This window comes from Glycine soja, chromosome 1 (assembly GCF_004193775.1).
Source record: "Glycine soja cultivar W05 chromosome 1, ASM419377v2, whole genome shotgun sequence".
Lineage (NCBI taxonomy): Eukaryota > Viridiplantae > Streptophyta > Magnoliopsida > Fabales > Fabaceae > Glycine > Glycine soja.
This window is the reverse complement of record NC_041002.1, coordinates 23,607,357-23,614,992: the sequence shown is the minus strand read 5'-3', so window position 1 is coordinate 23,614,992 and position 7,636 is coordinate 23,607,357. Positions and strand designations below refer to the sequence as shown.

Below are 7,636 nucleotides of genomic sequence, written 5' to 3'. Positions count from 1 at the left end.
TAAGCAAAACCAAATTTCAATGACTAATCAATGTTGTTAATGGCGGATGGCGTAGCAGAAAATGGCGGATATCATGGCAGACAAAAAAAAATATACATATATATAATTATAAATAACCAAGTACTAACACCAAATAAACTCATTGAAATTGAAAAAAACAATGGATTGCATTCAAATAAACTAAAAAAGTTAAAAAAGTTTCATGAGTTCATACAATAACCAAGTACCAACACCAAATAAACTCATTAAAGAGTTCAAAATAAGAAAAGGATAAAAACATAATGCAAAGTGCAAAGTGCAAAGTGCCATTTAAAAGAGAACTAAACAGAAAAAAAACATGGTGTCAAATAGAAAAATAAAATAAAAATGGGTGTAAAAAAAAATAAGGGTGTCAAATAGAAAAATGAAAAAAAAGTTGCAGACATCAAAAACGGGTGTCAAACAGCAAAAAAAAGAAAAAAAAAAACAAAATCCAAAAGCGCACATTGAAGTTGTGTCGTCGACATTCGTTGTTTGTGCGGGTGCGGGATGCGAGGTCATATGCGTACTGCGTTGCCTTCACGGGATGGTGGTCGTGTGTCAGTGTGTGTCACCTTTGTGGGGTCGTGCAGGTGCGGGTTCGTCGCTGCTGCGTGCGGGGTCGTCGCCGCTGGTCGTTGCTGGGTGCGGGGTGGTGCGTGTGGGTCGTGTTGTTGTGTTATGTGTTGTGCGTCCTCCCGCCGCGCTTTTGCACTTCAATTTCGGGTAAGGTTGGGTCGGGTCAGCCTAACACCTACCGCGCAAAAAACCAAAAAAATATCTGCTATTCCGCCATGACCACCATCCCAACCCGCCATGCCACCTCTATTCGGTGGCATTTTTTCAAATTTCCACCACGCTTTTCCACCATGGCCGCTATTTGATAACACTGTGACTAATACATTTTGTAGAAATAATTAGAACTTTCGACATGCATAATACCAATTCAATCAACAAATAGAATTTAAACAACCAGAAAGTTTGAAAGCAACCATAGTGTTGTATAACAAACCAAAATTCTAACAAGAAACACAATTATAGAAGCAAAATATTGGCACTATGCAAAAATTGTTGTAGCAAAGCTAAAAGAATAAGCAAATTACCTCTACTCCAAATGCAAATAAGACTCAACAAGCTATGGTCAAGCAAATTATAAGTATCACATTTTGGCTGTGCCTTAATTATATTTATAAGTATGATAAAGTTAAAATATAAGTTAAGATGAGTAATTTAGTCCTTATAATTTTGTTATATTCTTACTATTCTTTGACGCAATTGTTGTTTTTGGCATAAGATATGTTGTTTGGCTCAATGGATACTTCTGCTACAACAATTGAGTAGACACTTTCGAAGCTGCTAAAGAATGAAGAGTGATGAAGAAAGTCTAAATGGAGTTGGAAACTGTGGTGGGTACGAAGAGGAAGGTGGAGGAATCAGACTTGAACAAGTTGGAGTATTTGGATATGGTTATAAAAGAAAGCATGAGGCCCCATCCAATGGTACCATTGCTAATACCACACCAATCAATAGAAGATTGAACGGTTGGAGATTTTTTCGTACCCAAAAAATCAAGGGTGATAATACATGCATGAGCAATTGTGAGAGACCCAAGTGCTTGGGATGAGGCAGAACAGTTTTGGCCAAAGATTTGAAGGAAGCATCATAGATGTGTGAAGGTGTGACTTCTAGCTGATACCATTTGGGTTTGGCAGAAGGACCTATCCAGGAATGCAATTTTGGTCTCACGTTTCTTGGATTCGATTTGTTAATATCACTTAATTTACAGCAACAATAGCAATGTCTAAGGCTCATCTTTTGAATGGCCATGGCCTAATCCTCTCGAGACAATGTTTGTTACAGCTGGGGAGGGTATATGGGACAGTGGTATGATAACAATAGGCAATGAAAACATTAGAAATATAACCTAAATATACAAACTGTAACATTACAAGAACAATGATATATCCCCTTTCCAGCACATTATTTATGTGAAATGTGATCTATACTAATATAACATGGAGGCAAGTAATGTGTCTAAGCATACCCCATCTTTTAAGAATAATACCAGCATCACAATTTACAATCCTTGGGTAGTAAGAGACCGGTATAGCTTTTTGAGTAGTAACATAAAAAGTATCAGATTATACAAACAGCAAGTTAGACTAGAAAGCAACAAGAACTTGGGATAAATACAAAACTAAGTAATTTATTCAGAATAGGCAATATTATCTATATATTGAAGCATGATAGATCATGTGAGCTATGTATCATTTAAACAAAATAGAAACACTATTTTTCTCTTAATAATATTATACAGCCAGATCAAAATAAAAGGCTTTTATTTTTCTATTACTATATATATATCACGTATATTAGTAGATAATTTGAGACATTTGAAAGAAGAAAAAACATGTGATAACAGAAGAACTAAGGTTTCATTAACAAAGTTTTAATAAAAACATCAACAAAAAAAGTGTTCGGGAGAGCATTAGTAGGTCAGATGTGACATAAAGTGAAGAATTTTGATTAGAGGAACATGAAAATGCATGATTTATCACCTTGATCTCTTCTGCCATTCTCTCACTTATTTCCCACTATTTAATCTAATCATAGATACAACTAATCCTTGAAGGTGTCTGTTTTTAGCTTTACATCATGATTAACCAGAATAAAATTCCAAACTTCACATGTACAATAACTTGTCTACTTCATGTTCATAATTGATTTTTCTTTATTGTCATTTGTAGAATCCAAATCATGTACCAAAGGAACCTCGTATCGTATTCGTAGCTCACAACTCTATATCGAAGAATGGGTGGAGCTGGCGAGTGGGTACAAGACCCATAATCACATTGACATGAGGATTTCATATCATCACTCAATACAATTAGTTCTAAACTAAAATACAAAGAAGCACGATAAGAACACTCACCAGAGGATTTCGTTCTCACGCATGGTGCCCTTGACCACACCAAAATCGAGCAATGTCCCTTGATCGCACAAACAGAGTGAGAAAGTGAGAACGTCGCTCGTAGAAAGGTTCTGCAGAGAGTGTACAAAACAAAGATGTTCACCTAACAAATTGAAATTGAGAGAGATGAGCCATCAATGCCAGACGAGAGAGACTGAAACAGATACCCCAACCCCTCTACACAACCCGAGAAACCCTTCACCCCAACCCCTCTGCACAACCCCTCTATGCCATACCCCAACCCCATTTTTGCACAACACGAACCTCTCCTCGTAACATTGTGTGCAACACCCTCCTCAACCCCGTAACCCCGCCTTAGCCACGCCAACCCCAGCACCGGTAACAACATCGCAGGTTTTCATCACCACCGGCCAACCCCAACCCCATCACCACGTAACCCTCAAAGAGAGACATACCTTCTGCAAGGTTCGTTGAGAGAGACGCCAGAGAAGGAGGACAAAGAGAACTGTTAGCGATTTAGGGATTTAGAGAGGGGGAAATGGAAAAAAAAAATGGTTATTTGAGCGCTTTTAAGGAGGGTGAAAGGATTAAAAATATTTTTAAATAATAAATTATCGCATAGGGTGACTGATTATCAATTGCCTTAACAAAATCAATTGCAAGGCAGTCGCCCTCAACATTTACTACATAATCAGTCATTGATAATAAAATATTAAAGAAAATTAAACTTTGTAGAATAATATGGGTTTCTTACCTCCAAATCTTTCAAGTCAATTTTTTCATAAAAGGAAAGGTTTTTTTGGCAAAAATGTTGGATCAAGTCCGCTTTGATATTTGTCTTGCATTTCTCTTCAAAAGTTATATGAAATGGATATATTATACACTAAAATTGGACATATAAGAGTCAAAAGTTAAGTTGTGTCAAACAAATATCAACAAAAATACAATTTTATTTTAAAAGTATGAAAGGAAATTGTGTTTCTGTTGCATATATATTCAGGGTGAAAATAATACAATGGAATCATTATATACTTTTATAATGAGTAGAACTTGCTTAGCCATTAGTATTGTTATACTTGGATCCCGTCACAAATTTAGAAAATTTTTGTTATGAGAGCAATATTCATATACATAATCAATATTTTAGTTTATGAATAGTAGATAAATGTTTAATTTATATTTTTCCAAAAAATGTTTAACTTAGATAATTCAAATTTAAATAAATAAATAATTTGTAACATATAAATTACGTTATGATTAAAGTTCATAATAAAAAATATAATTAAATATATAATTTCTATTTTGAATTTACAATGAAAAATTAATTGTGGTTTAAGATTATTTTTAACTATTGATAATTTATTTTAAAAAATAAACTATTGAAATTTAATTGAAAGATGAAGATAAAAGAAGGTACATTTTAAATGATAGACAATTAAAAAATCAAATATTTTATATGTGTGAGTAAAGATAAAAGAAATGAAATTTAAAATAAATGAGAGGGAATTTTTTTATTAATTACAAATATAGTATGTAAAATACACATAAAAATGAAAACAAATAATAGTATAAATGATTAATTGAGAGAATAAAAAGAATGAGACTAAAAAAATTTGTGGGGGTAATATTTAAACTTATTTTATTATATTTTAAATTATAAGAATAAATAATAATCATACATACCTACTGATAAGAATCCTAAAACTATCCAAATACAGGAATCTATGATTAGGAGTAGGACCAAACAGTCAGTGGATACCCTCCAACAAATGGTAGCAAACATACTTTGCAAGGTCCAAGGGGAGAAGAACAAAGGCTCCAGTGGAGAAGGACGAAGGCCCAAGTGGATAAGGATGAAGGCCCAAGTGGAAAAGGACGAAAGGCCCAAGTGGAGAAGGATGAAGGCCCAGAAGCAGATGCATTATTAAGCATATTAATCGTTGCTTCCTATCTTATCCAATTTTTTTTCTTTGTATCAGAGGCTCCAGTGGAGAAGGACGAAAGGCCTAAGTGGAAAAGGATGAAGGTCCTAGTCAAGATCACATCATCTGGTATCAGAGCTTCGGCTCTTGATACAGGTCCTATCTTATCCAATTTTTTTTCTTTGTAATCTGTCCAGGTTCATGTTTTGTCCTTGTTTTGTTATTTGTGTTCTTGTTTGCGTCTTGTTTCGTTCTTGTTTACATCTTGTTTCGTTCTTGTTTGCTTCCTATTGCGTTCTTGTTTTTTCTTGTTCTGTTATTTGTGTTCTTGTTCTTGTCACATTCTTGTTCTTGTTTCTTGTGTCTTTCAGACTTTGTGTCAAAAAAAATTTGTTTGAACTTTGTTTCAAATTCTGTTACAAATTTTGTTTGGGGATAATTTGGCTTACCGGAAGAATTTAGGGATTGAGTGGATTCTTGAGTCTATGTGCCTATTTTCCTATTGAACAAGTCGCCAAAATTATCATAGACAAATTTGAAAAGAAAGCATTAAAAAAAAGTTACAGAAATTTTGAAATAAAAGAAGAAAGAAAGTGGGTGTTTGATCTTTGAACACAAAATTGAGGTAGTTAGAGGTGTTTCTTTTGGCAATAAAATCATAGACCAAATCCCCTTATCTGGATTCTCCTCTGAATACTGAGCATTTTGATATGTAGTGGGCCTCAAACGGATAACCGTAGCAAAAGTTATGACCATTTGAAGTTTACATGTCATCTTCGTTAATTTTGTTCTCTTCTTCTGTGTGATTAAATAGCTTCTTTGTTTATTCTATTTGTTATTCAAATCTATTCTATTATCCAAATCAAGTCAAATCTAATCTATTATCCAAATCAAATCTAATCTGCAATCCAAATCAAATATAATCCTTTATCCAAATTAAATCCAATATGCTATCCAAATCAAGTCTAATATGTTATCCAAATCAAATCTAAATTCAAATCAAGTCTAATATGTTATCCAAATCATATCTGATATGTTATCCAAATCAAATTTGTTACTCAATCTGTGATAATTAAATTGTCTTTCATGTTATATACCTTGTGTGTCTAATTTGATTCATCCAGGAACTTAAGAGGGAGTGAGTGGTAAAAGGCAAGAGTGAAAACATCACACAAAAGCCTATATTGAGAGCCTCAAACATGAGTGAACTACCATCAAAGAGAGAAACACGTGAGTAGAGTGTGGTGAGGTCCTGAAACTTTTTTAAAAAAAATTACTGCAAAATATTTTCTTCTCTATTTATTATGGCAGGAGCTGGTGATGGTGGTGGTGATTATCATCAACTGGATGGATCTCAGCGTTTGTTATTGGACGCAATGACTACACAGATGCGACGATTGTTGAACCGTAACAATAAAGAGCTTTATGGAAGAATAGAAGATCTAGAGAACCAACTGAATCAGAATACTGGGAGACATTATGGTGGTAACAGAGTGGGCAATGTTGGACCCAAGCAACACAAAATGGAGGGGCAGAACAAAATTGAGGGAGTAAAACTCAATGTACCCTCTTTCAAAGGTAGGAGTGACCCAGACGCCTATCTTGACTGAGAGATGAAGATTCAACATGCATTCTCTTGCAATGATTACCCTGAAGAGCAGAAGGTAAAGTTAGCAGCATCTACATTCTCAGACTATGCCATTGTTTGGTGGAAGAAAAATCAAAGAAAGATGAAGTGAGAAGAAGAGTAGGAGATAGATACATGGACTGAGATGAGAAAGGTTATGCGAAAGAGGTATGTTCCAACTAGCTACAATAGAACCATGCGACAGAAACCCCAAAGGTTGTCCCAAGAAAGTTTGACTGTGGAAGAGTACTGTAAGGAGATGAAGATGGCACTAGTGAGGGCCAACATTGAAGAGGACACCAAAGCAACGCATGATGGCTTCACCAACAAGATTTCTTTCTAGCACCATGACCAAAAAATTATTCTTACACCTCTATCCCCTAGAGAAGTGTGTGATGACCAAATCAGAATGAGAGAGAAGGGAGAACAAGAGACAGAAAAGAGTGAAGCACCATAGAGGAATAAGAAAAAGAAGAGTGATACACCTGAGAGAAAGAGTGACACACATGAGACAGAGAGAGAGAGTGATACACATGAGAGAAAATCTAATTGTTTTGTAGAGGCGAGTGAAGTGAGGAAAATGTTACTTGCCAGTAAAATCTCTACTGATAATTCTAATGAGTTAACTATTTATGTTTCTCCTAGTGTTTAACCCTTATTGTAGGAATTTAAAGATGTCTTTCCCAAGGTGATTCCTCATGGACTGCCACCTTCAAGAGGCATAGAACATCAAGTTGATCTCTTTACAAGAGCTTCATTGCCCAACAGGCCACCTTACAAAAGCGATCCCCAAGAGACTTAGCATAAGGATGCACATGCCAAAGTTGAGTATGTGAAAACATGGTATGAGCAAGTGAAGGTGCAAATTGAAAAGAAGAATGAAAGTTATGCCAAGCAAGCCAACAAGAACAGGAAGGAAGTGGCACTTGAACCCGATGATGATCCTGGACATTTGAGGGCAAATGTTTTCCAAGAAGGAGGGAATGATAAGAATCCTAAAACTATCCAAATACAGGGACCTAAGACCAGGAGTATGACCAAACAGTCAGTGGATACCCTCCAACAAATGGTAGCAGACATAACTAGCAAGGCCCAAGGGGAGAAGGACAAAGGCCCAAGTGGAGAAGGATGAAGGCT

General features: G+C 35.4%; 1 long non-coding RNA gene across 1 annotated transcript; it reads right to left on the bottom strand.

Moving 5' to 3' along the window:
* Positions 1-803: 803 nt before the first annotated feature.
* LOC114413479 lies at positions 804-3,507 on the bottom strand. Its single transcript, XR_003666916.1, has 3 exons — positions 3,406-3,507; positions 2,951-3,092; positions 804-913 (listed from the first exon to the last, which is right to left on the bottom strand). It is a non-coding gene; the product is annotated as an uncharacterized LOC114413479 (long non-coding RNA).
* Positions 3,508-7,636: the final 4,129 nt, after the last annotated feature.